Here is a 27,685-nt window from a genome sequence, read left to right as displayed (position 1 = left end):
TCAGAGAGGGACAGAGTGTCACACTGTTTTCCAGAGTGACAGAGAGAGTCACAGTGTGTCTCAGAGAGTGTCAAAGAGGGACGGAGAGTGTCACACTGTTTTCCAGAGTGTTAGAGAGAATGATAGTGAGTCTCAAAGAGGGTCAGAGAGATTCACAGTGTGTCTCAGAGAGTTTCAGAGAGGGACAGAGAGTGTCACACTGTTTTCCAGAGTGTCAGCGAGAGTCACAGTGTGTCTCAGAGAGTGTCAGAGAGGGACAGAGAGTGTCACACTGTTTTCCAGAGTGTCAGAGAGTGTCACTGTGTGTCTCAGAGAGTGTCAGAGATGGACAGAGAGTCTCACACTGTTTTCCAGAGTGTCAGAGAGAGTCCCAGTGTGTCTCAGAGAGTGTCAGAGAGGGACAGATAGTGTCACACTGTTTTCCAGAGTGTCAGAGAGAGTCACAGTATGTCTCAGAGACTGTCAGAGAGGACCAGAGAGTGTCACACTATTTTCCAGAGAGTCAGAGAGAGTCACAGTGTGTCTCAGAGAGTGTCAGAGAGGGACAGAGAGTGTCACACCGTTTTCCACAGTGACAGAGAGAGTCACAGTGTGTCTCAAAGAGTGTCAAAGAGGGACTGGGAGTGTCACACTGTTTTCCAGAGTGTCAGAGAGAGACACAGTGTGTCTCAGAGAGTGTCAGAGAAGGGCAGAGAGTGTGAAACTGTTTTCCAGAATGTCAGAGAGAGTCGCAGTGTGTCTCAGAGAATGTCAGAAAGAATCACAGTGTGTCTCAGAGAGTGTCAGAGAGAGTCACAGTGTGTCTCAGAGCGTTTCAGAGAGGGACAGAGAGTGTCACACTGTTTTCCAGAGTGTCAGAGGGAGCCAGAGATTGTCTCAGAGAGTCTCAGCGAGAGTCACAGTGTGTCTCAGAGAGTTTCAGAGATGGACAGAGAGTGTCACACTGTTTTCCAGAGTGTCAGAGTGAGTCACAGTGTGTCTCTGAGGGTGTCAGAGATGGACAGAGAGTGTCACACTGTTTTCCAGAGTGTCAGAGTGAGTCACAGTGTGTCTCGGAGAGATTCAGAGAGGGACAGAGAGTGTCTTACTATTTTCCAGAGTTTCAGAGCGTGTCACAGTGTGTCTCAGATAGTGTCAGAGAGGGACAGAGAGTGTCACAGTGTTTTCCAGAGTGTCAGAGAGAGTCACAGAGTGTCTCAGAGAGTGTCAGCGAGAGTCACAGTGTGTCTCAGAGAGTGTCAGAGAGGGACAGAGTGTCACACTGTTTTCCAGAGTGACAGAGAGAGTCACAGTGTGTCTCAGAGAGTGTCAAAGAGGGACGGAGAGTGTCACACTGTTTTCCAGAGTGTTAGAGAGAATGATAGTGAGTCTCAAAGAGGGTCAGAGAGATTCACAGTGTGTCTCAGAGAGTTTCAGAGAGGGACAGAGAGTGTCACACTGTTTTCCAGAGTGTCAGCGAGAGTCACAGTGTGTCTCAGAGAGTGTCAGAGAGGGACAGAGAGTGTCACACTGTTTTCCAGAGTGTCAGAGAGTGTCACTGTGTGTCTCAGAGAGTGTCAGAGATGGACAGAGAGTCTCACACTGTTTTCCAGAGTGTCAGAGAGAGTCCCAGTGTGTCTCAGAGAGTGTCAGAGAGGGACAGATAGTGTCACACTGTTTTCCAGAGTGTCAGAGAGAGTCACAGTATGTCTCAGAGACTGTCAGAGAGGACCAGAGAGTGTCACACTATTTTCCAGAGAGTCAGAGAGAGTCACAGTGTGTCTCAGAGAGTGTCAGAGAGGGACAGAGAGTGTCACACCGTTTTCCACAGTGACAGAGAGAGTCACAGTGTGTCTCAAAGAGTGTCAAAGAGGGACTGGGAGTGTCACACTGTTTTCCAGAGTGTCAGAGAGAGACACAGTGTGTCTCAGAGAGTGTCAGAGAAGGGCAGAGAGTGTGAAACTGTTTTCCAGAATGTCAGAGAGAGTCGCAGTGTGTCTCAGAGAATGTCAGAAAGAATCACAGTGTGTCTCAGAGAGTGTCAGAGAGAGTCACAGTGTGTCTCAGAGCGTTTCAGAGAGGGACAGAGAGTGTCACACTGTTTTCCAGAGTGTCAGAGGGAGCCAGAGATTGTCTCAGAGAGTCTCAGCGAGAGTCACAGTGTGTCTCAGAGAGTTTCAGAGATGGACAGAGAGTGTCACACTGTTTTCCAGAGTGTCAGAGTGAGTCACAGTGTGTCTCTGAGGGTGTCAGAGATGGACAGAGAGTGTCACACTGTTTTCCAGAGTGTCAGAGTGAGTCACAGTGTGTCTCGGAGAGATTCAGAGAGGGACAGAGAGTGTCTTACTATTTTCCAGAGTTTCAGAGCGTGTCACAGTGTGTCTCAGATAGTGTCAGAGAGGGACAGAGAGTGTCACAGTGTTTTCCAGAGTGTCAGAGAGAGTCACAGAGTGTCTCAGAGAGTGTCAGCGAGAATCACAGTGTGTCTCAGAGAGTGTCAGAGAGGGACAGAGTGTCACACTGTTTTCCAGAGTGACAGAGAGAGTCACAGTGTGTCTCAGAGAGTGTCAAAGAGGGACGGAGAGTGTCACACCGTTTTCCACAGTGACAGAGAGAGTCACAGTGTGTCTCAAAGAGTGTCAGAGAAGGGCAGAGAGTGTGAAACTGTTTTCCAGAATGTCAGAGAGAGTCGCAGTGTGTCTCAGAGAATGTCAGAAAGAATCACAGTGTGTCTCAGAGAGTGTCAGAGAGAGTCACAGTGTGTCTCAGAGCGTTTCAGAGAGGGACAGAGAGTGTCACACTGTTTTCCAGAGTGTCAGAGGGAGCCAGAGATTGTCTCAGAGAGTCTCAGCGAGAGTCACAGTGTGTCTCAGAGAGTTTCAGAGATGGACAGAGAGTGTCACACTGTTTTCCAGAGTGTCAGAGTGAGTCACAGTGTGTCTCTGAGGGTGTCAGAGATGGACAGAGAGTGTCACACTGTTTTCCAGAGTGTCAGAGTGAGTCACAGTGTGTCTCGGAGAGATTCAGAGAGGGACAGAGAGTGTCTTACTATTTTCCAGAGTTTCAGAGCGTGTCACAGTGTGTCTCAGATAGTGTCAGAGAGGGACAGAGAGTGTCACAGTGTTTTCCAGAGTGTCAGAGAGAGTCACAGAGTGTCTCAGAGAGTGTCAGCGAGAGTCACAGTGTGTCTCAGAGAGTGTCAGAGAGGGACAGAGTGTCACACTGTTTTCCAGAGTGACAGAGAGAGTCACAGTGTGTCTCAGAGAGTGTCAAAGAGGGACGGAGAGTGTCACACTGTTTTCCAGAGTGTTAGAGAGAATGATAGTGAGTCTCAAAGAGGGTCAGAGAGATTCACAGTGTGTCTCAGAGAGTTTCAGAGAGGGACAGAGAGTGTCACACTGTTTTCCAGAGTGTCAGAGAGTGTCACTGTGTGTCTCAGAGAGTGTCAGAGATGGACAGAGAGTGTCACACTGTTTTCCAGAGTGTCAGAGTGAGTCACAGTGTGTCTCGGATAGATTCAGAGAGGGACAGAGAGTGTCTCACTATTTTCCAGAGTTTCAGAGAGTGTCACAGTGTGTATCAGAGAGTGTCAGAGAGGGACAGAGAGTGTCACACTGTTTTCCAGAGTGTCAGAGAGAGTCACAGAGTGTCTCAGAGAGTGTCAGCGAGAGTCACAGTGTGTCTCAGTGAGCGACAGAGAGATTCACAGTGTGTCTCAGAGAGCGTCAGTGAGGGACAGAGAGTGTCACACCGTTATCCAGAGTGTCAGAGAGAGTCACAGTGTGTCTCAGAGAGAGTCAGAGGGGGACAGAGTGTCACACTGTTTTCCAGAGTGACAGAGAGAGTCACTGTATGTCTCAGAGAGAGTCAGAAATGGACGGAGATTGTCTCACTGTTTTCCAGAGTGTCAGAGAGAGTCACAGTGTGTCTCAGAGAGTGTCAGAGATGGACAGAGAGTGTCACACTGTTTTCCAGAGTGTCAGAGAGTGTCACTGTGTGTCTCAGAGAGTGTCAGAGAGGGACAGAGAGTGTCACACTGTTTCCCAGAATGTCAGAGAGAGTCGCAGTGTGTCTCAGAGAGTGTCAGCGAGTGACAGAGAGAGTCACACTGTTTTACAGAATGTCAGAGAGAGTCGCAGTGTGTCTCAGAGAGGGTCAGAGAGGGACAGAGAGTGTCACACTGTTTTCCAGAGTGTCAGAGAGAGTCACAGTGTGTCTCAGAGAGTGTCACAGCATGGCACAGTGTGTCGCAGAAAGTCATAAATGTCACAGTGTGTCTCAAAGAGTGTCACGGCGTTTTCCAGAGTGTCAGAGAGAGTCACAGAGTGTCTCAGAGAGTGTCAGCGAGAGTCACAGAGTGTCTCAGTGAGTGTCAGAGAGAGTCACAGTGTGTCTCAGAGAGTGTCAGCGAGTGTCACACTGTTTTCCAGAGTGTCAGACAGAGTCACAGTGTGCCCCAGAGAGTGTCAGAGAGAGACAAAGAGTGTCACACTGTTTTCCAGAGTGTCAGAGAGAGTCACAGTGTGTCTCAGAGAGTGTCAGAGAAGGACAGAGAGTCTCACACTGTTTTCCAGAGTGTCAGAGAGAGTCACAGTATGTCTCAGAGACTGTCAGAGAGGACCAGAGAGTGTCACACTATTTTCCAGAGAGTCAGAGAGAGTCACAGTGTGTCTCAGAGAGTGTCAGAGAGGGACAGAGAGTGTCACACCGTTTTCCACAGTGACAGAGAGAGTCACAGTGTGTCTCAAAGAGTGTCAAAGAGGGACTGGGAGTGTCACACTGTTTTCCAGAGTGTCAGAGAGAGACACAGTGTGTCTCAGAGAGTGTCAGAGAAGGGCAGAGAGTGTGAAACTGTTTTCCAGAATGTCAGAGAGAGTCGCAGTGTGTCTCAGAGAATGTCAGAAAGAATCACAGTGTGTCTCAGAGAGTGTCAGAGAGAGTCACAGTGTGTCTCAGAGCGTTTCAGAGAGGGACAGAGAGTGTCACACTGTTTTCCAGAGTGTCAGAGGGAGCCAGAGATTGTCTCAGAGAGTCTCAGCGAGAGTCACAGTGTGTCTCAGTGAGCGACAGAGAGATTCACAGTGTGTCTCAGAGAGCGTCAGTGAGGGACAGAGAGTGTCACACCGTTATCCAGAGTGTCAGAGAGAGTCACAGTGTGTCTCAGAGAGAGTCAGAGGGGGACAGAGTGTCACACTGTTTTCCAGAGTGACAGAGAGAGTCACTGTATGTCTCAGAGAGAGTCAGAAATGGACGGAGATTGTCTCACTGTTTTCCAGAGTGTCAGAGAGAGTCACAGTGTGTCTCAGAGAGTGTCAGAGATGGACAGAGAGTGTCACACTGTTTTCCAGAGTGTCAGAGAGTGTCACTGTGTGTCTCAGAGAGTGTCAGAGAGGGACAGAGAGTGTCACACTGTTTCCCAGAATGTCAGAGAGAGTCGCAGTGTGTCTCAGAGAGTGTCAGCGAGTGACAGAGAGAGTCACACTGTTTTACAGAATGTCAGAGAGAGTCGCAGTGTGTCTCAGAGAGGGTCAGAGAGGGACAGAGAGTGTCACACTGTTTTCCAGAGTGTCAGAGAGAGTCACAGTGTGTCTCAGAGAGTGTCACAGCATGGCACAGTGTGTCGCAGAAAGTCATAAATGTCACAGTGTGTCTCAAAGAGTGTCACGGCGTTTTCCAGAGTGTCAGAGAGAGTCACAGAGTGTCTCAGAGAGTGTCAGCGAGAGTCACAGAGTGTCTCAGTGAGTGTCAGAGAGAGTCACAGTGTGTCTCAGAGAGTGTCAGCGAGTGTCACACTGTTTTCCAGAGTGTCAGACAGAGTCACAGTGTGCCCCAGAGAGTGTCAGAGAGAGACAAAGAGTGTCACACTGTTTTCCAGAGTGTCAGAGAGAGTCACAGTGTGTCTCAGAGAGTGTCAGAGAAGGACAGAGAGTCTCACACTGTTTTCCAGAGTGTCAGAGAGAGTCACAGTATGTCTCAGAGACTGTCAGAGAGGACCAGAGAGTGTCACACTATTTTCCAGAGAGTCAGAGAGAGTCACAGTGTGTCTCAGAGAGTGTCAGAGAGGGACAGAGAGTGTCACACCGTTTTCCACAGTGACAGAGAGAGTCACAGTGTGTCTCAAAGAGTGTCAAAGAGGGACTGGGAGTGTCACACTGTTTTCCAGAGTGTCAGAGAGAGACACAGTGTGTCTCAGAGAGTGTCAGAGAAGGGCAGAGAGTGTGAAACTGTTTTCCAGAATGTCAGAGAGAGTCGCAGTGTGTCTCAGAGAGTGTCAGAGATGGACAGAGAGTGTCACACTGTTTTCCAGAGTGTCAGAGAGTGTCACTGTGTGTCTCAGAGAGTGTCAGAGAGGGACAGAGAGTGTCACACTGTTTCCCAGAATGTCAGAGAGAGTCGCAGTGTGTCTCAGAGAGTGTCAGCGAGTGACAGAGAGAGTCACACTGTTTTACAGAATGTCAGAGAGAGTCGCAGTGTGTCTCAGAGAGGGTCAGAGAGGGACAGAGAGTGTCACACTGTTTTCCAGAGTGTCAGAGAGAGTCACAGTGTGTCTCAGAGAGTGTCACAGCATGGCACAGTGTGTCGCAGAAAGTCATAAATGTCACAGTGTGTCTCAAAGAGTGTCACGGCGTTTTCCAGAGTGTCAGAGAGAGTCACAGAGTGTCTCAGAGAGTGTCAGCGAGAGTCACAGAGTGTCTCAGTGAGTGTCAGAGAGAGTCACAGTGTGTCTCAGAGAGTGTCAGCGAGTGTCACACTGTTTTCCAGAGTGTCAGACAGAGTCACAGTGTGCCCCAGAGAGTGTCAGAGAGAGACAAAGAGTGTCACACTGTTTTCCAGAGTGTCAGAGAGAGTCACAGTGTGTCTCAGAGAGTGTCAGAGAAGGACAGAGAGTCTCACACTGTTTTCCAGAGTGTCAGAGAGAGTCACAGTATGTCTCAGAGACTGTCAGAGAGGACCAGAGAGTGTCACACTATTTTCCAGAGAGTCAGAGAGAGTCACAGTGTGTCTCAGAGAGTGTCAGAGAGGGACAGAGAGTGTCACTCCGTTTTCCACAGTGACAGAGAGAGTCACAGTGTGTCTCAAAGAGTGTCAAAGAGGGACTGGGAGTGTCACACTGTTTTCCAGAGTGTCAGAGAGAGACACCGTGTGTCTCAGAGAGTGTCAGAGAAGGGCAGAGAGTGTGAAACTGTTTTCCAGAATGTCAGAGAGAGTCGCAGTGTGTCTCAGAGAATGTCAGAAAGAATCACAGTGTGTCTCAGAGAGTGTCAGAGAGAGTCACAGTGTGTCTCAGAGCGTTTCAGAGAGGGACAGAGAGTGTCACACTGTTTTCCAGAGTGTCAGAGGGAGCCAGAGATTGTCTCAGAGAGTCTCAGCGAGAGTCACAGTGTGTCTCAGAGAGTTTCAGAGATGGACAGAGAGTGTCACACTGTTTTCCAGAGTGTCAGAGTGAGTCACAGTGTGTCTCTGAGGGTGTCAGAGATGGACAGAGAGTGTCACACTGTTTTCCAGAGTGTCAGAGTGAGTCACAGTGTGTCTCGGAGAGATTCAGAGAGGGACAGAGAGTGTCTTACTATTTTCCAGAGTTTCAGAGCGTGTCACAGTGTGTCTCAGATAGTGTCAGAGAGGGACAGAGAGTGTCACAGTGTTTTCCAGAGTGTCAGAGAGAGTCACAGTGTGTCTCAGAGCGTTTCAGAGAGGGACAGAGAGTGTCACACTGTTTTCCAGAGTGTCAGAGGGAGCCAGAGATTGTCTCAGAGAGTCTCAGCGAGAGTCACAGTGTGTCTCAGAGAGTTTCAGAGATGGACAGAGAGTGTCACACTGTTTTCCAGAGTGTCAGAGTGAGTCACAGTGTGTCTCTGAGGGTGTCAGAGATGGACAGAGAGTGTCACACTGTTTTCCAGAGTGTCAGAGTGAGTCACAGTGTGTCTCGGAGAGATTCAGAGAGGGACAGAGAATGTCTTACTATTTTCCAGAGTTTCAGAGCGTGTCACAGTGTGTCTCAGATAGTGTCAGAGAGGGACAGAGAGTGTCACAGTGTTTTCCAGAGTGTCAGAGAGAGTCACAGAGTGTCTCAGAGAGTGTCAGCGAGAATCACAGTGTGTCTCAGAGAGTGTCAGAGAGGGACAGAGTGTCACACTGTTTTCCAGAGTGACAGAGAGAGTCACAGTGTGTCTCAGAGAGTGTCAAAGAGGGACGGAGAGTGTCACACCGTTTTCCACAGTGACAGAGAGAGTCACAGTGTGTCTCAAAGAGTGTCAGAGAAGGGCAGAGAGTGTGAAACTGTTTTCCAGAATGTCAGAGAGAGTCGCAGTGTGTCTCAGAGAATGTCAGAAAGAATCACAGTGTGTCTCAGAGAGTGTCAGAGAGAGTCACAGTGTGTCTCAGAGCGTTTCAGAGAGGGACAGAGAGTGTCACACTGTTTTCCAGAGTGTCAGAGGGAGCCAGAGATTGTCTCAGAGAGTCTCAGCGAGAGTCACAGTGTGTCTCAGAGAGTTTCAGAGATGGACAGAGAGTGTCACACTGTTTTCCAGAGTGTCAGAGTGAGTCACAGTGTGTCTCTGAGGGTGTCAGAGATGGACAGAGAGTGTCACACTGTTTTCCAGAGTGTCAGAGTGAGTCACAGTGTGTCTCGGAGAGATTCAGAGAGGGACAGAGAGTGTCTTACTATTTTCCAGAGTTTCAGAGCGTGTCACAGTGTGTCTCAGATAGTGTCAGAGAGGGACAGAGAGTGTCACAGTGTTTTCCAGAGTGTCAGAGAGAGTCACAGAGTGTCTCAGAGAGTGTCAGCGAGAGTCACAGTGTGTCTCAGAGAGTGTCAGAGAGGGACAGAGTGTCACACTGTTTTCCAGAGTGACAGAGAGAGTCACAGTGTGTCTCAGAGAGTGTCAAAGAGGGACGGAGAGTGTCACACTGTTTTCCAGAGTGTTAGAGAGAATGATAGTGAGTCTCAAAGAGGGTCAGAGAGATTCACAGTGTGTCTCAGAGAGTTTCAGAGAGGGACAGAGAGTGTCACACTGTTTTCCAGAGTGTCAGAGAGTGTCACTGTGTGTCTCAGAGAGTGTCAGAGATGGACAGAGAGTGTCACACTGTTTTCCAGAGTGTCAGAGTGAGTCACAGTGTGTCTCGGATAGATTCAGAGAGGGACAGAGAGTGTCTCACTATTTTCCAGAGTTTCAGAGAGTGTCACAGTGTGTATCAGAGAGTGTCAGAGAGGGACAGAGAGTGTCACACTGTTTTCCAGAGTGTCAGAGAGAGTCACAGAGTGTCTCAGAGAGTGTCAGCGAGAGTCACAGTGTGTCTCAGTGAGCGACAGAGAGATTCACAGTGTGTCTCAGAGAGCGTCAGTGAGGGACAGAGAGTGTCACACCGTTATCCAGAGTGTCAGAGAGAGTCACAGTGTGTCTCAGAGAGAGTCAGAGGGGGACAGAGTGTCACACTGTTTTCCAGAGTGACAGAGAGAGTCACTGTATGTCTCAGAGAGAGTCAGAAATGGACGGAGATTGTCTCACTGTTTTCCAGAGTGTCAGAGAGAGTCACAGTGTGTCTCAGAGAGTGTCAGAGATGGACAGAGAGTGTCACACTGTTTTCCAGAGTGTCAGAGAGTGTCACTGTGTGTCTCAGAGAGTGTCAGAGAGGGACAGAGAGTGTCACACTGTTTCCCAGAATGTCAGAGAGAGTCGCAGTGTGTCTCAGAGAGTGTCAGCGAGTGACAGAGAGAGTCACACTGTTTTACAGAATGTCAGAGAGAGTCGCAGTGTGTCTCAGAGAGGGTCAGAGAGGGACAGAGAGTGTCACACTGTTTTCCAGAGTGTCAGAGAGAGTCACAGTGTGTCTCAGAGAGTGTCACAGCATGGCACAGTGTGTCGCAGAAAGTCATAAATGTCACAGTGTGTCTCAAAGAGTGTCACGGCGTTTTCCAGAGTGTCAGAGAGAGTCACAGAGTGTCTCAGAGAGTGTCAGCGAGAGTCACAGAGTGTCTCAGTGAGTGTCAGAGAGAGTCACAGTGTGTCTCAGAGAGTGTCAGCGAGTGTCACACTGTTTTCCAGAGTGTCAGACAGAGTCACAGTGTGCCCCAGAGAGTGTCAGAGAGAGACAAAGAGTGTCACACTGTTTTCCAGAGTGTCAGAGAGAGTCACAGTGTGTCTCAGAGAGTGTCAGAGAAGGACAGAGAGTCTCACACTGTTTTCCAGAGTGTCAGAGAGAGTCACAGTATGTCTCAGAGACTGTCAGAGAGGACCAGAGAGTGTCACACTATTTTCCAGAGAGTCAGAGAGAGTCACAGTGTGTCTCAGAGAGTGTCAGAGAGGGACAGAGAGTGTCACACCGTTTTCCACAGTGACAGAGAGAGTCACAGTGTGTCTCAAAGAGTGTCAAAGAGGGACTGGGAGTGTCACACTGTTTTCCAGAGTGTCAGAGAGAGACACAGTGTGTCTCAGAGAGTGTCAGAGAAGGGCAGAGAGTGTGAAACTGTTTTCCAGAATGTCAGAGAGAGTCGCAGTGTGTCTCAGAGAATGTCAGAAAGAATCACAGTGTGTCTCAGAGAGTGTCAGAGAGAGTCACAGTGTGTCTCAGAGCGTTTCAGAGAGGGACAGAGAGTGTCACACTGTTTTCCAGAGTGTCAGAGGGAGCCAGAGATTGTCTCAGAGAGTCTCAGCGAGAGTCACAGTGTGTCTCAGAGAGTTTCAGAGATGGACAGAGAGTGTCACACTGTTTTCCAGAGTGTCAGAGTGAGTCACAGTGTGTCTCTGAGGGTGTCAGAGATGGACAGAGAGTGTCACACTGTTTTCCAGAGTGTCAGAGTGAGTCACAGTGTGTCTCGGAGAGATTCAGAGAGGGACAGAGAGTGTCTTACTATTTTCCAGAGTTTCAGAGCGTGTCACAGTGTGTCTCAGATAGTGTCAGAGAGGGACAGAGAGTGTCACAGTGTTTTCCAGAGTGTCAGAGAGAGTCACAGAGTGTCTCAGAGAGTGTCAGCGAGAGTCACAGTGTGTCTCAGAGAGTGTCAGAGAGGGACAGAGTGTCACACTGTTTTCCAGAGTGACAGAGAGAGTCACAGTGTGTCTCAGAGAGTGTCAAAGAGGGACGGAGAGTGTCACACTGTTTTCCAGAGTGTTAGAGAGAATGATAGTGAGTCTCAAAGAGGGTCAGAGAGATTCACAGTGTGTCTCAGAGAGTTTCAGAGAGGGACAGAGAGTGTCACACTGTTTTCCAGAGTGTCAGCGAGAGTCACAGTGTGTCTCAGAGAGTGTCAGAGAGGGACAGAGAGTGTCACACTGTTTTCCAGAGTGTCAGAGAGTGTCACTGTGTGTCTCAGAGAGTGTCAGAGATGGACAGAGAGTGTCACACTGTTTTCCAGAGTGTCAGAGTGAGTCACAGTGTGTCTCGGATAGATTCAGAGAGGGACAGAGAGTGTCTCACTATTTTCCAGAGTTTCAGAGAGTGTCACAGTGTGTATCAGAGAGTGTCAGAGAGGGACAGAGAGTGTCACACTGTTTTCCAGAGTGTCAGAGAGAGTCACAGAGTGTCTCAGAGAGTGTCAGCAAGAGTCACAGTGTGTCTCAGTGAGTGACAGAGAGATTCACAGTGTGTCACAGAGAGCGTCAGTGAGGGACAGAGAGTGTCACACCGTTATCCAGAGTGTCAGAGAGAGTCACAGTGTGTCTCAGAGAGAGTCAGAGGGGGACAGAGTGTCACACTGTTTTCCAGAGTGACAGAGAGAGTCACTGTATGTCTCAGAGAGAGTCAGAAATGGACGGAGATTGTCTCACTGTTTTCCAGAGTGTCAGAGAGAGTCACAGTGTGTCTCAGAGAGTGTCAGAGATGGACAGAGAGTGTCACACTGTTTTCCAGAGTGTCAGAGAGTGTCACTGTGTGTCTCAGAGAGTGTCAGAGAGGGACAGAGAGTGTCACACTGTTTCCCAGAATGTCAGAGAGAGTCGCAGTGTGTCTCAGAGAGTGTCAGCGAGTGACAGAGAGAGTCACACTGTTTTACAGAATGTCAGAGAGAGTCGCAGTGTGTCTCAGAGAGGGTCAGAGAGGGACAGAGAGTGTCACACTGTTTTCCAGAGTGTCAGAGAGTGTCACAGTGTGTCTCAGAGAGTGTCACAGCATGGCACAGTGTGTCGCAGAAAGTCATAAATGTCACAGTGTGTCTCAAAGAGTGTCACGGCGTTTTCCAGAGTGTCAGAGAGAGTCACAGAGTGTCTCAGAGAGTGTCAGCGAGAGTCACAGAGTGTCTCAGTGAGTGTCAGAGAGAGTCACAGTGTGTCTCAGAGAGTGTCAGCGAGTGTCACACTGTTTTCCAGTGTGTCAGACAGAGTCACAGTGTGCCCCAGAGAGTGTCAGAGAGAGACAAAGAGTGTCACACTGTTTTCCAGAGTGTCAGAGAGAGTCACAGTGTGTCTCAGAGAGTGTCAGAGAAGGACAGAGAGTCTCACACTGTTTTCCAGAGTGTCAGAGAGAGTCACAGTGTGTCTCAGAGAGTGTCAGAGAGGGACCGATAGTGTCACACTGTTTTCCAGAGTGTCAGAGAGAGTCACAGTGTGTCTCCGAGTGTGTCAGAGAGGACCAGAGAGTGTCACACAATTTTCCAGAGAGTCAGAGAGAATCACAGTGTGTCTCAGAGAGTGTCAGAGAGGGACAGAGAGTGTCACATTGTTTTCCAGAGTGTCAGAGAGAGTCACAGTGTGTCTCAGAGAGTGTCAGAGAGGGACAGAGAGTGTCACACTGTTTTCCAGAGTGTCAGAGAGTGTCACTGTGTGTCTCGGAGAGATTCAGAGAGGGACAGAGAATGTCTCACTATTTTCCAGAGTTTCAGAGAGTGTCACAGTGTGTATCAGAGAGTGTCAGGGAGGGACAGAGAGTGTCACACTGTTTTCCAGAGTGTCAGAGAGAGTCACAGAGTGTCTCAGAGAGTGTCAGCGAGAGTCACATTGTGCCTCAGAGAGTGTCAGACAGAGTCACAGTGTGTCTCAGAGAGTGTCAGAGAGGGACAGAGAGTGTCACACTGTTTTCCAGAGTGACAGAGACAGTCACAGTGTGTCTCAGAGAGTGTCAGAGAGGGACAGAGAGTGTCACACTGTTTTCCAGAGTGACAGAGAGAGTCACAGTGTGTCTCAGAGAGTGTCAGAGAGGGACAGAAAGTGTCACCCTGTTTTCCAGAGTGTCAGAGAGAGGAACAGTGTGTCTCAGAGTGTGTTAGAGAGGGACAGAGAGTGTCACACTGTTTTCCAGAGTGTCAGAGAGAGTCACAGAGTGTCTCAGAGAGTGTCAGCGAGAGTCACAGTGTGTTTCAGTGAGTGACAGAGAGATTCACAGTGTGTCTCAGAGAGCGTCAGTGAGGGACAGAGAGTGTCACACTGTTTTCCATAGTATCAGAGAGAGTCACAGTGTGTCTCAGAGAGAGTCAGACGGGGACAGAGTGTCACACTGTTTTCCAGAGTGACCGAGAGAGTCACTGTATGTCCCAAGGAGAGTCAGAGATGGACGGAGATTGTCTCACTGTTTTCCAGAGTGTCAGAGAGAGTCACAGTGTATCTCAGAGAGTGTCAATGAGGGTTCAGAGAGTGTCATACTGTTTTCCAGAGTGTCAGAGAGAGTCACAGTGTGTCTCAGAGAGTGTCAGGGAGAGTCACAGTGTGTCTCAGAGAGTGTCAGAGAGGGACAGAGAGTCTCGCACTGTTTTCCAGAGTGTCAGAGAGAGTCACAGTGTGTCTCAGAGAGTGTCAGAGAGGGACAGAGAGTGTCACACAGTTTTCCAGAGTGTCAGAGAGAGTCACAGTGTGTCTCAGAGAGTGTCAGAGAGGGACAGAGAGTGTCACACTATTTTCCAGAGTGTCAGAGAGAGTCACAGTGTGTCACTGAGAGTGTCAGAGTGGGACCGCGAGTGTCATACTATATTCCAGAGTGACAGAGAGAGTCACAGTGTGTCTCAGAGAGTGTCAGAGAGGGACAGAGAGTGTCACACAGTTTTCCAGAGTGTCAGAGAGAGTCACAGTGTGTCTCAGAGAGTGTCAGAGAGGGGCAGAGAGTGTCACATTGTTTTCCAGAGTGTCAGAGAGAGTCACAGTGTGTCTCAGAGAGTTTCAGAGAGGGACAGAGAGTCTCACACTGTTTTCCAGAGTGTCAGAGAGAATGACAGTGTGTCTCAAAGAGGGTCAGCGAGAGTCACAGTGTGTCTCAGAGAGTTTCAGAGAAGGACAGAGAGTGTCACACTGTTTTCCAGAGTGTCAGCGAGTGTCACAGCGTGTCTCCGAGAATGTCAGAGATGGACAGAGAGTGTCACACCGTTTTCCAGAGTGTCAGAGCGAGTCACAGTGTGTCTCGGGGAGATTCAGAGAGGGACAGAGAGTGTCTTACTATTTTCCAGAGTTTCAGAGCGTGTCACAGTGTGCCTCAGATAGTGTTAGAGAGGGACAGAGAGTGTCACAGTGTTTTCCAGAGTGTCAGAGAGAGTCACAGAGTGTCTCAGAGAGTGTCAGCGAGAGTCACAGTGTGTGTCAGTGAGTGTCTGAGAGAGTCACAGTGTGTCTCAGAGAGTGTCAGTGAGGGACGGTGAGTGTCACACTGTTTTCCAGAGTGTCAGAGAGAGTCATAGTGTGTCTCAGAGAGTGTCAGAGAGGGACAGAGAGTGTCACACTGTTTTCCAGAGTGTCAGAGTGAGTCACAGTGTGTCTCGGGGAGATTCAGAGAGGGACAGAGAGTGTCTTACTATTTTCCAGAGTTTCAGAGCGTGTTACAGTGTGCCTCAGATAGTGTTAGAGAGGGACAGAGAGTGTCACAGTGTTTTCCAGAGTGTCAGAGAGAGTCACAGAGTGTCTCAGAGAGTGTCAGCGAGAGTCACAGTGTGTGTCAGTGAGTGTCTGAGAGAGTCACAGTGTGTCTCAGAGAGTGTCAGTGAGGGACGGTGAGTGTCACACTGTATTCCAGAGTGTCAGAAAGAGTCATAGTGTGTCTCAGAGAGTGTCAGAGATGGACAGAGAGTGTCACACCGTTTTCCAGAGTGTCAGAGCGAGTCACAGTGTGTCTCGGGGAGATTCAGAGAGGGACAGAGAGTCTCACACTATTTTCCAGAGTTTCAGAGCGTGTCACAGTGTGCCTCAGATAGTGTTAGAGCGGGACAGAGAGTGTCACAGTGTTTTCCAGAGTGTCAGAGAGAGTCACAGAGTGTCTCAGAGAGTGTCAGCGAGAGTCACAGTGTGTGTCAGTGAATGTCTGAGAGAGTCACAGTGTGTCTCAGAGAGTGTCAGTGAGGGACGGTGAGTGTCACACTGTTTTCCAGAGTGTCAGAGAGAGTCATAGTGTGTCTCAGAGAGTGTCAGAGAGGGACAGAGAGTGTCACACTGTTTTCCAGAGTGTCAGAGTGAGTCACAGTGTGTCTCGGAGAGATTCAGAGAGGGACAGAGAGTGTCTCACTATTTTCCAGAGTTTCAGAGAGTGTCACAGTGTGTATCAGAGAGTGTCAGAGAGGGACAGAGAGTGTCACACTGTTTTCCAGAGTGTCAGAGAGAGTCACAGAGTGTCTCAGAGAGTGTCAGCGAGAGTCACAGTGTGTCTCAGTGAGTGACAGAGAGATTCACAGTGTGTCTCAGAGAGCGTCAGTGAGGGACAGAGAATGTCACACTGTTTTCCATAGTGTCAGAGAGAGTCACAGTGTGTCTCAGAGAGAGTCAGACGGGGACAGAGTGTCACACTGTTTTCCAGAGTGACAGAGAGAGTCACAGTGTGTCTCAGAGAGTGTCAAAGAGGGACGGAGAGTGTCACACTGTTTTCCAGAGTGTTAGAGAGAATGATAGTGAGTCTCAAAGAGGGTCAGAGAGATTCACAGTGTGTCTCAGAGAGTTTCAGAGAGGGACAGAGAGTGTCACACTGTTTTCCAGAGTGTCAGCGAGAGTCACAGTGTGTCTCAGAGAGTGTCAGAGAGGGACAGAGAGTGTCACACTGTTTTCCAGAGTGTCAGAGAGTGTCACTGTGTGTCTCAGAGAGTGTCAGAGATGGACAGAGAGTGTCACGCTGTTTTCCAGAGTGTCAGAGTGAGTCACAGTGTGTCTCGGAGAGATTCAGAGAGGGACAGAGAGTGTCTCACTATTTTCCAGAGTTTCAGAGAGTGTCACAGTGTGTATCAGAGAGTGTCAGAGAGGGACAGAGAGTGTCACACTGTTTTCCAGAGTGTCAGAGAGAGTCACAGAGTGTCTCAGAGAGTGTCAGCGAGAGTCACAGTGTGTCTCAGTGAGTGACAGAGAGATTCACAGTGTGTCTCAGAGAGCGTCAGTGAGGGACAGAGAGTGTCACACCGTTTTCCAGAGTGTCAGAGAGAGTCACAGTGTGTCTCAGAGAGAGTCAGAGGGGGACAGAGTGTCACACTGTTTTCCAGAGTGACAGAGAGAGTCACAGTGTGTCACTGAGAGTGTCAGAGTGGGACCGCGAGTGTCATACTATATTCCAGAGTGACAGAGAGAGTCACAGTGTGTCTCAGAGAGTGTCAGAGAGGGACAGAGAGTGTCACACAGTTTTCCAGAGTGTCAGAGAGAGTCACAGTGTGTCTCAGAGAGTGTCAGAGAGGGGCAGAGAGTGTCACATTGTTTTCCAGAGTGTCAGAGAGAGTCACAGTGTGTCTCAGAGAGTTTCAGAGAGGGACAGAGAGTCTCACACTGTTTTCCAGAGTGTCAGAGAGAATGACAGTGTGTCTCAAAGAGGGTCAGCGAGAGTCACAGTGTGTCTCAGAGAGTTTCAGAGAAGGACAGAGAGTGTCACACTGTTTTCCAGAGTGTCAGCGAGTGTCACAGTGTGTCTCAGAGAATGTCAGAGATGGACAGAGAGTGTCACACCGTTTTCCAGAGTGTCAGAGTGAGTCACAGTGTGTCTCGGGGAGATTCAGAGAGGGACAGAGAGTGTCTTACTATTTTCCAGAGTTTCAGAGCGTGTCACAGTGTGCCTCAGATTGTGTTAGAGAGGGACAGAGAGTGTCACAGTGTTTTCCAGAGTGTCAGAGAGAGTCACAGAGTGTCTCAGAGAGTGTCAGCGAGAGTCACAGTGTGTGTCAGTGAGTGTCTGAGAGAGTCACAGTGTGTCTCAGAGAGTGTCAGTGAGGGACGGTGAGTGTCACACTGTTTTCCAGAGTGTCAGAGAGAGTCATAGTGTGTCTCAGAGAGTGTCAGAGAGGGACAGAGAGTGTCACACTGTTTTCCAGAGTGTCAGTGTGAGTCACAGTGTGTCTCGGAGAGATTCAGAGAGGGACAGAGAGTGTCTCACTATTTTCCAGAGTTTCAGAGAGTGTCACAGTGTGTATCAGAGAGTGTCAGAGAGGGACAGAGAGTGTCACACTGTTTTCCAGAGTGTCAGAGAGAGTCACAGAGTGTCTCAGAGAGTGTCAGCGAGAGTCACAGTGTGTCTCAGTGAGTGACAGAGAGATTCACAGTGTGTCTCAGAGAGCGTCAGTGAGGGACAGAGAGTGTCACACTGTTTTCCATAGTGTCAGAGAGAGTCACAGTGTGTCTCAGAGAGTGTCAGACGGGGACAGAGTGTCACACTGTTTTCCAGAGTGACAGAGAGAGTCACAGTGTGTCTCAGAGAGTGTCAAAGAGGGACGGAGAGTGTCATACTATATTCCAGAGTGACAGAGAGAGTCACAGTGTGTCTCAGAGAGTGTCAGAGAGGGACAGAGAGTGTCACACAGTTTTCCAGAGTGTCAGAGAGAGTCACAGTGTGTCTCAGAGAGTGTCAGAGAGGGGCAGAGAGTGTCACATTGTTTTCCAGAGTGTCAGAGAGAGTCACAGTGTGTCTCAGAGAGTTTCAGAGAGGGACAGAGAGTCTCACACTGTTTTCCAGAGTGTCAGAGAGAATGACAGTGTGTCTCAAAGAGGGTCAGCGAGAGTCACAGTGTGTCTCAGAGAGTTTCAGAGAAGGACAGAGAGTGTCACACTGTTTTCCAGAGTGTCAGCGAGTGTCACAGTGTGTCTCAGAGAATGTCAGAGATGGACAGAGAGTGTCACACCGTTTTCCAGAGTGTCAGAGTGAGTCACAGTGTGTCTCGGGGAGATTCAGAGAGGGACAGAGAGTGTCTTACTATTTTCCAGAGTTTCAGAGCGTGTCACAGTGTGCCTCAGATTGTGTTAGAGAGGGACAGAGAGTGTCACAGTGTTTTCCAGAGTGTCAGAGAGAGTCACAGAGTGTCTCAGAGAGTGTCAGCGAGAGTCACAGTGTGTGTCAGTGAGTGTCTGAGAGAGTCACAGTGTGTCTCAGAGAGTGTCAGTGAGGGACGGTGAGTGTCACACTGTTTTCCAGAGTGTCAGAGAGAGTCATAGTGTGTCTCAGAGAGTGTCAGAGAGGGACAGAGAGTGTCACACTGTTTTCCAGAGTGTCAGTGTGAGTCACAGTGTGTCTCGGAGAGATTCAGAGAGGGACAGAGAGTGTCTCACTATTTTCCAGAGTTTCAGAGAGTGTCACAGTGTGTATCAGAGAGTGTCAGAGAGGGACAGAGAGTGTCACACTGTTTTCCAGAGTGTCAGAGAGAGTCACAGAGTGTCTCAGAGAGTGTCAGCGAGAGTCACAGTGTGTCTCAGTGAGTGACAGAGAGATTCACAGTGTGTCTCAGAGAGCGTCAGTGAGGGACAGAGAATGTCACACTGTTTTCCATAGTGTCAGAGAGAGTCACAGTGTGTCTCAGAGAGAGTCAGACGGGGACAGAGTGTCACACTGTTTTCCAGAGTGACAGAGAGAGTCACAGTGTGTCTCAGAGAGTGTCAAAGAGGGACGGAGAGTGTCACACTGTTTTCCAGAGTGTTAGAGAGAATGATAGTGAGTCTCAAAGAGGGTCAGAGAGATTCACAGTGTGTCTCAGAGAGTTTCAGAGAGGGACAGAGAGTGTCACACTGTTTTCCAGAGTGTCAGCGAGAGTCACAGTGTGTCTCAGAGAGTGTCAGAGAGGGACAGAGAGTGTCACACTGTTTTCCAGAGTGTCAGAGAGTGTCACTGTGTGTCTCAGAGAGTGTCAGAGATGGACAGAGAGTGTCACGCTGTTTTCCAGAGTGTCAGAGTGAGTCACAGTGTGTCTCGGAGAGATTCAGAGAGGGACAGAGAGTGTCTCACTATTTTCCAGAGTTTCAGAGAGTGTCACAGTGTGTATCAGAGAGTGTCAGAGAGGGACAGAGAGTGTCACACTGTTTTCCAGAGTGTCAGAGAGAGTCACAGAGTGTCTCAGAGAGTGTCAGCGAGAGTCACAGTGTGTCTCAGTGAGTGACAGAGAGATTCACAGTGTGTCTCAGAGAGCGTCAGTGAGGGACAGAGAGTGTCACACCGTTTTCCAGAGTGTCAGAGAGAGTCACAGTGTGTCTCAGAGAGAGTCAGAGGGGGACAGAGTGTCACACTGTTTTCCAGAGTGACAGAGAGAGTCACTGTATGTCTCAGAGAGAGTCAGAAATGGACGGAGATTGTCTCACTGTTTTCCAGAGTGTCAGAGAGAGTCACAGTGTGTCTCAGAGAGTGTCAGAGATGGACAGAGAGTGTCACACTGTTTTCCAGAATGTCAGAGAGAGTCGCAGTGTGTCTCAGAGAGGGTCAGAGATGGACAGAGAGTGTCACACTGTTTTCCAGAGTGTCAGAGAGTGTCACAGTGTGTCTCAGAGAGTGTCACAGCATGGCACAGTGTGTCGCAGAAAGTCATAAATGTCACAGTGTGTCTCAATGAGTGTCACGGCGTTTTCCAGAGTGTCAGAGAGAGTCACAGAGTGTCTCAGAGAGTGTCAGCGAGAGTCACAGTGTGTCTCAGTGAGTGTCAGAGATAGTCACAGTGTGTCTCAGAGAGTGTCAGCGAGTGTCACACTGTTTTCCAGAGTGTCAGACAGAGTCACAGTGTGCCCCAGAGAGTGTCAGAGAGAGACAAAGAGTGTCACACTGTTTTCCAGAGTGTCAGAGAGAGTCACAGTGTGTCTCAGAGAGTGTCAGAGAAGGACAGAGAGTCTCACACTGTTTTCCAGAGTGTCAGAGAGAGTCACAGTGTGTCTCAGAGAGTGTCAGAGAGGGACCGATAGTGTCACACTGTTTTCCAGAGTGTCAGGGAGAGTCACAGTGTGTCTCAGAGAGTGTCAGAGAGGGACAGAGAGTGTCACACAATTTTCCAGAGTGTCAGAGAGAGTCACAGTGTGTCTCCGAGTGTGTCAGAGAGGACCAGAGAGTGTCACACAATTTTCCAGAGAGTCAGAGAGAATCACAGTGTGTCTCAGAGAGTGTCAGAGAGGGACAGAGAGTGTCACATTGTTTTCCAGAGTGTCAGAGAGAGTCACAGTGTGTCTCAGAGAGTGTCAGAGAGGGACAGAGAGTGTCTCACTATTTTCCAGAGTTTCAGAGAGTGTCACAGTGTGTATCGGAGAGTGTCAGGGAGGGACAGAGAGTGTCACACTGTTTTCCAGAGTGTCAGAGAGAGTCACAGAGTGTCTCAGAGAGTGTCAGCGAGAGTCACAGTGTGTGTCAGTGAGTGACAGAGAGATTCACAGTGTGTCTCAGAGAGCGTCAGTGAGGGACAGAGAGTGTCACACTGTTTTCCAGAGTGTCAGAGAGAGTCACAGTGTGTCTCAGAGAGAGTCAGAGCGGGACAGAGTGTCACACTGTTTTCCAGAGAGAGTCACTGTATGTCTCAGAGAGAGTCAGAGATTGTCTCACTGTTTTCCAGAGTGTCAGAGAGAGTCGCAGTGTGTCTCAGAGAGGGTCAGAGAGGGACAAAGAGTGTCACACTGTTTTCCAGAGTGTCAGAGAGTGTCACAGTGTGTCTCAGAGAGTGTCACAGCATGGCACAGTGTGTCGAGAAAGTCATAAATGTCACAGTGTGTCTCAAAGAGTGTCACGGCGTTTTCCAGAGTGTCAGAGAGAGTCACAGTGTGTCTCAGAGAGTGTCAGAGAGGGACCGATAGTGTCACACTGTTTTCCAGAGTGTCAGGGAGAGTCACAGTGTGTCTCAGAGAGTGTCAGAGAGGGACAGAGAGTGTCACACAATTTTCCAGAGTGTCAGAGAGAGTCACAGTGTGTCTCCGAGTGTGTCAGAGAGGACCAGAGAGTGTCACACAATTTTCCAGAGAGTCAGAGAGAATCACAGTGTGTCTCAGAGAGTGTCAGAGAGGGACAGAGAGTGTCACATTGTTTTCCAGAGTGTCAGAGAGAGTCACAGTGTGTCTCAGAGAGTGTCAGAGAGGGATAGAGAGTGTCACACTGTTTTCCAGAGTGTCAGAGAGTGTCACTGTGTGTCTCGGAGAGATTCAGAGAGGGACCGAGAGTGTCTCACTATTTTCCAGAGTTTCAGAGAGTGTCACAGTGTGTATCGGAGAGTGTCAGGGAGGGACAGAGAGTGTCACACTGTTTTCCAGAGTGTCAGAGAGAGTCACAGAGTGTCTCAGAGAGTGTCAGCGAGAGTCACAGTGTGTGTCAGTGAGTGACAGAGAGATTCACAGTGTGTCTCAGAGAGCGTCAGTGAGGGACAGAGAGTGTCACACTGTTTTCCAGAGTGTCAGAGAGAGTCACAGTGTGTCTCAGAGAGAGTCAGAGCGGGACAGAGTGTCACACTGTTTTCCAGAGAGAGTCACTGTATGTCTCAGAGAGAGTCAGAGATTGTCTCACTGTTTTCCAGAGTGTCAGAGAGAGTCGCAGTGTGTCTCAGAGAGGGTCAGAGAGGGACAAAGAGTGTCACACTGTTTTCCAGAGTGTCAGAGAGTGTCACAGTGTGTCTCAGAGAGTGTCACAGCATGGCACAGTGTGTCGAGAAAGTCATAAATGTCACAGTGTGTCTCAAAGAGTGTCACGACATTTTCCAGAGTGTCAGAGAGAGTCACAGAGTGTCTCAGAGAGTGTCAGCGAGAGTCACAGTGTGTCTCAGTGAGTGTCAGAGAGAGTCACAGTGTGTCTCAGAGAGTGTCAGCGAGGGACAGTGAGTGTCACACTGTTTTCCAGAGTGTCAGACAGAGTCACAGTGTGCCCCAGAGAGTGTCAGAGAGAGACAAAGAGTGTCACACTGTTTTCCAGAGTGTCAGACAGAGTCACAGTGTGCCCCAGAGAGTGTCAGAGAGAGACAAAGAGTGTCACACTGTTTTCCAGAGTGACAGAGAGAGTCACAGTGTGTCTCAGAGAGTGTCAGAGAAGGACAAAGAGTCTCACACTGTTTTCCAGAGTGACGGAGAGAGTCACAGTGTGTCTCAGAGAGTGTCAGAGAGGGACCGATAGTGTCACACTGTTTTCCAGAGTGTCAGAGAGAGTCACAGTGTGTCTCAGAGAGTGTCAGAGAGGGACAGAGAGTGTCACACTATTTTCCAGAGTGTCAGAGAGAGTCACAGTGTGTCTCAGAGAGTGTCAGAGAGGACCAGAGAGTGTCACACAATTTTCCAGAGAGTCAGAGAGAGTCACAGTGTGTCTCAGAGAGTGTCAGAGAGGGACAGAGAGTGTCACATTGTTTTCCAGAGTGTCAGAGAGAGTCACAGTGTGTCTCAGAGAGTTACAGAGAGGGACAGAGAGTCTCACACTGTTTTCCAGAGTGTCAGAGAGAATGACAGTGTGTCTCAAAGAGGGTCAGCGAGTGTCACAGTGTGTCTCAGAGAGTTTCAGAGAAGGACAGAGAGTGTCACACTGTTTTCCAGAGTGTCAGAGTGAGTCACAGTGTGTCTCGGGGAGATTCAGAGAGGGACAGAGAGTGTCTTACTATTTTCCAGAGTTTCAGAGCGTGTCACAGTGTGTCTCAGATAGTGTTAGAGAGGGACAGAGAGTGTCACAGTGTTTTCCAGAGTGTCAGAGAGAGTCACAGAGTGTCTCAGAGAGTGGCAGCGAGAGTCACAGTGTGTGTCAGTGAGTGTCTGAGAGAGTCACAGTGTGTCTCAGAGAGTGTCAGTGAGGGACGGTGAGTGTCACACTGTTTTCCAGAGTGTCAGAGAGAGTCATAGTGTGTCTCAGAGAGTGTCAGAGAGGGACAGAGAGTGTCACACTGTTTTCCAGAGTGTCAGAGTTTGTCACAGTGTGTCTCGGAGAGATTCAGAGAGGGACAGAGAGTGTCTCACTATTTTCCAGAGTTTCAGAGAGTGTCACAGTGTGTATCAGGGAGTGTCAGAGAGGGACAGAGAGTGTCACACTGTTTTCCAGAGTGTCAGAGAGAGTCACAGAGTGTCTCAGAGAGTGTCAGCGAGAGTCACAGTGTGTTTCAGTGAGTGACAGAGAGATTCACAGTGTGTCTCAGAGAGCGTCAGTGAGGGACAGAGAGTGTCACACTGTTTTCCATAGTGTCAGAGAGAGTCACAGTGTGTCTCAGAGAGAGTCAGACGGGGACAGAGTGTCACACTGTTTTCCAGAGTGACAGAGAGAGTCACTGTATGTCCCAAGGAGAGTCAGAGATGGACGGAGATTGTCTCACTGTTTTCCAGAGTGTCAGAGAGAGTCACAGTGTATCTCAGAGAGTGTCAATGAGGGTTCAGAGAGTGTCATACTGTTTTCCAGAGTGTCAGAGAGAGTCACAGTGTGTCTCAGAGAGTGTCAGGGAGAGTCACAGTGTGTCTCAGAGAGTGTCAGAGAGGGACAGAGAGTCTCGCACTGTTTTCCAGAGTGTCAGAGAGAGTCACAGTGTGTCTCAGAGAGTGTCAGGGAGAGTCACAGTGTGTCTCAGAGAGTGTCAGAGAGGGACAGAGAGTCTCGCACTGTTTTCCAGAGTGTCAGAGAGAGTCACAGTGTGTCTCAGAGAGTGTCAGAGAGGGACAGAGAGTGTCACACAGTTTTCCAGAGTGTCAGAGAGAGTCACAGTGTGTCTCAGAGAGTGTCAGAGAGGGACAGAGAGTGTCACACTATTTTCCAGAGTGACAGAGAGAGTCACGGTGTGTATCAGAGAGTGTCAGAGAGGGACAGAGAGTGTCACACTGTTTTCCAGAGTGACAGAGAGAGTCACAGTGTGTCACTGAGAGTGTCAGAGTGGGACCGCGAGTGTCATACTATATTCCAGAGTGACAGAGAGAGTCACAGTGTGTCTCAGAGAGTGTCAGAGAGGGACAGAGAGTGTCACACAGTTTTCCAGAGTGTCAGAGAGAGTCACAGTGTGTCTCAGAGAGTGTCAGAGAGGGACAGAGAGTGTCACATTGTTTTCCAGAGTGTCAGAGAGAGTCACAGTGTGTCTCAGAGAGTTTCAGAGAGGGACAGAGAGTCTCACACTGTTTTCCAGAGAGTCAGAGAGAATGACAGTGTGTCTCAAAGAGGGTCAGCGAGAGTCACAGTGTGTCTCAGAGAGTTTCAGAGAAGGACAGAGAGTGTCACACTGTTTTCCAGAGTGTCAGCGAGTGTCACAGTGTGTCTCAGAGAATGTCAGAGATGGACAGAGAGTTTCACACCGTTTTCCAGAGTGTCAAAGTGAGTCACAGTGTGTCTCGGGGAGATTCAGAGAGGGACAGAGAGTGTCTTACTATTTTCCAGAGTTTCAGAGCGTGTCACAGTGTGTCTCAGATAGTGTTAGAGAGGGACAGAGAGTGTCACAGTGTTTTCCAGAGTGTCAGAGAGAGTCACAGAGTGTCTCAGAGAGTGTCAGCGAGAGTCACAGTGTGTGTCAGTGAGTGTCTGAGAGAGTCACAGTGTGTCTCAGAGAGTGTCAGTGAGGGACGGTGAGTGTCACACTGTTTTCCAGAGTGTCAGAGAGAGTCATAGTGTGTCTCAGAGAGTGTCAGAGAGGGACAGAGAGTGTCACACTGTTTTCCAGAGTGTCAGAGTGAGTCACAGTGTGTCTCGGAGAGATTCAGAGAGGGACAGAGAGTGTCTCACTATTTTCCAGAGTTTCAGAGAGTGTCACAGTGTGTATCAGAGAGTGTTAGAGAGGTACAGAGAGTGTCACACTGTTTTCCAGAGTGTCAGAGAGAGTCACAGAGTGTCTCAGAGAGTGTCAGCGAGAGTCACAGTGTGTCTCAGTGAGTGACAGAGAGATTCACAGTGTGTCTCAGAGAGCGTCAGTGAGGGACAGAGAGTGTCACACTGTTTTCCATAGTGTCAGAGAGAGTCACAGTGTGTGTCAGAGAGAGTCAGACGGGGACAGAGTGTCACACTGTTTTCCAGAGTGACAGAGAGAGTCACTGTATGTCCCAGAGAGAGTCAGAGATGGACGGAGATTGTCTCACTGTTTTCCAGAGTGTCAGAGAGAGTCACAGTGTATCTCAGAGAGTGTCAATGAGGGTTCAGAGATTGTCATACTGTTTTCCAGAGTGTCAGAGAGAGTCACAGTGTGTCTCAGAGAGTGTCAGGGAGAGTCACAGTGTGTCTCAGAGAGTGTCAGAGAGGGACAGAGAGTCTCGCACTGTTTTCCAGAGTGTCAGAGAGAGTCACAGTGTGTCTCAGAGAGTGTCAGGGAGAGTCACAGTGTGTCTCAGAGAGTGTCAGAGAGGGACAGAGAGTCTCGCACTGTTTTCCAGAGTGTCAGAGAGAGTCACAGTGTGTCTCAGAGAGTGTCAGGGAGAGTCACAGTGTGTCTCAGAGAGTGTCAGAGAGGGACAGAGAGTCTCGCACTGTTTTCCAGAGTGTCAGAGAGAGTCACAGTGTGTCTCAGAGAGTGTCAGAGAGGGACAGAGAGTGTCACACAGTTTTCCAGAGTGTCAGAGAGAGTCACAGTGTGTCTCAGAGAGTGTCAGAGAGGGACAGAGAGTGTCACACTATTTTCCAGAGTGACAGAGAGAGTCACGGTGTGTATCAGAGAGTGTCAGAGAGGGACAGAGAGTGTCACACTGTTTTCCAGAGTGACAGAGAGAGTCACAGTGTGTCACTGAGAGTGTCAGAGTGGGACCGCGAGTGTCATACTATATTCCAGAGTGACAGAGAGAGTCACAGTGTGTCTCAGAGAGTGTCAGAGAGGGACAGAGAGTGTCACACAGTTTTCCAGAGTGTCAGAGAGAGTCACAGTGTGTCTCAGAGAGTGTCAGAGAGGGACAGAGAGTGTCACATTGTTTTCCAGAGTGTCAGAGAGAGTCACAGTGTGTCTCAGAGAGTTTCAGAGAGGGACAGAGAGTCTCACACTGTTTTCCAGAGAGTCAGAGAGAATGACAGTGTGTCTCAAAGAGGGTCAGCGAGAGTCACAGTGTGTCTCAGAGAGTTTCAGAGAAGGACAGAGAGTGTCACACTGTTTTCCAGAGTGTCAGCGAGTGTCACAGTGTGTCTCAGAGAATGTCAGAGATGGACAGAGAGTTTCACACCGTTTTCCAGAGTGTCAGAGTGAGTCACAGTGTGTCTCGGGGAGATTCAGAGAGGGACAGAGAGTGTCTTCCTATTTTCCAGAGTTTCAGAGCGTGTCACAGTGTGTCTCAGATAGTGTTAGAGAGGGACAGAGAGTGTCACAGTGTTTTCCAGAGTGTCAGAGAGAGTCACAGAGTGTCTCAGAGAGTGTCAGCGAGAGTCACAGTGTGTGTCAGTGAGTGTCTGAGAGAGTCACAGTGTGTCTCAGAGAGTGTCAGTGAGGGACGGTGAGTGTCACACTGTTTTCCAGAGTGTCAGAGAGAGTCATAGTGTGTCTCAGAGAGTGTCAGAGAGGGACAGAGAGTGTCACACTGTTTTCCAGAGTGTCAGAGTGAGTCACAGTGTGTCTCGGAGAGATTCAGAGAGGGACAGAGAGTGTCTCACTATTTTCCAGAGTTTCAGAGAGTGTCACAGTGTGTATCAGAGAGTGTTAGAGAGGTACAGAGAGTGTCACACTGTTTTCCAGAGTGTCAGAGAGAGTCACAGAGTGTCTCAGAGAGTGTCAGCGAGAGTCACAGTGTGTCTCAGTGAGTGACAGAGAGATTCACAGTGTGTCTCAGAGAGCGTCAGTGAGGGACAGAGAGTGTCACACTGTTTTCCATAGTGTCAGAGAGAGTCACAGTGTGTGTCAGAGAGAGTCAGACGGGGACAGAGTGTCACACTGTTTTCCAGAGTGACAGAGAGAGTCACTGTATGTCCCAGAGAGAGTCAGAGATGGACGGAGATTGTCTCACTGTTTTCCAGAGTGTCAGAGAGAGTCACAGTGTATCTCAGAGAGTGTCAATGAGGGTTCAGAGAGTGTCATACTGTTTTCCAGAGTGTCAGAGAGAGTCACAGTGTGTCTCAGAGAGTGTCAGGGAGAGTCACAGTGTGTCTCAGAGAGTGTCAGAGAGGGACAGAGAGTCTCGCACTGTTTTCCAGAGTGTCAGAGAGAGTCACAGTGTGTCTCAGAGAGTGTCAGGGAGAGTCACAGTGTGTCTCAGAGAGTGTCAGAGAGGGACAGAGAGTCTCGCACTGTTTTCCAGAGTGTCAGAGAGAGTCACAGTGTGTCTCAGAGAGTGTCAGAGAGGGACAGAGGGTGGCACACAGTTTTCCAGAGTGTCAGAGAGAGTCACAGTGTGTCTGAGAGAGTGTCAGAGAGGGACAGAGAGTGTCACACTATTTTCCAGAGTGTCAGAGAGAGTCACGGTGTGTATCAGAGAGTGTCAGAGAGGGACAGAGAGTGTCACACTGTTTTCCAGAGTGACAGAGAGAGTCACAGTGTGTCACTGAGAGTGTCAGAGTGGGACCGCGAGTGTCATACTATATTCCAGAGTGACAGAGAGAGTCACAGTGTGTCTCAGAGAGTGTCAGAGAGGGACAGAGAGTGTCACACAGTTTTCCAGAGTGTCAGAGAGAGTCACAGTGTGTCTCAGAGAGTGTCAGAGAGGGACAGAGAGTGTCACACTATTTTCCAGAGTGTCAGAGAGAGTCACGGTGTGTATCAGAGAGT

The sequence above is a fragment of the Chiloscyllium plagiosum genome, unplaced genomic scaffold (genome assembly GCF_037043375.1).
Source record: "Chiloscyllium plagiosum isolate Xiang-an unplaced genomic scaffold, Cpla_swu_hap1 HiC_scaffold_53Y, whole genome shotgun sequence".
Classification (NCBI taxonomy): Eukaryota; Metazoa; Chordata; class Chondrichthyes; order Orectolobiformes; family Hemiscylliidae; genus Chiloscyllium; species Chiloscyllium plagiosum.
Note: the sequence above shows the minus strand (reverse complement) of the source record.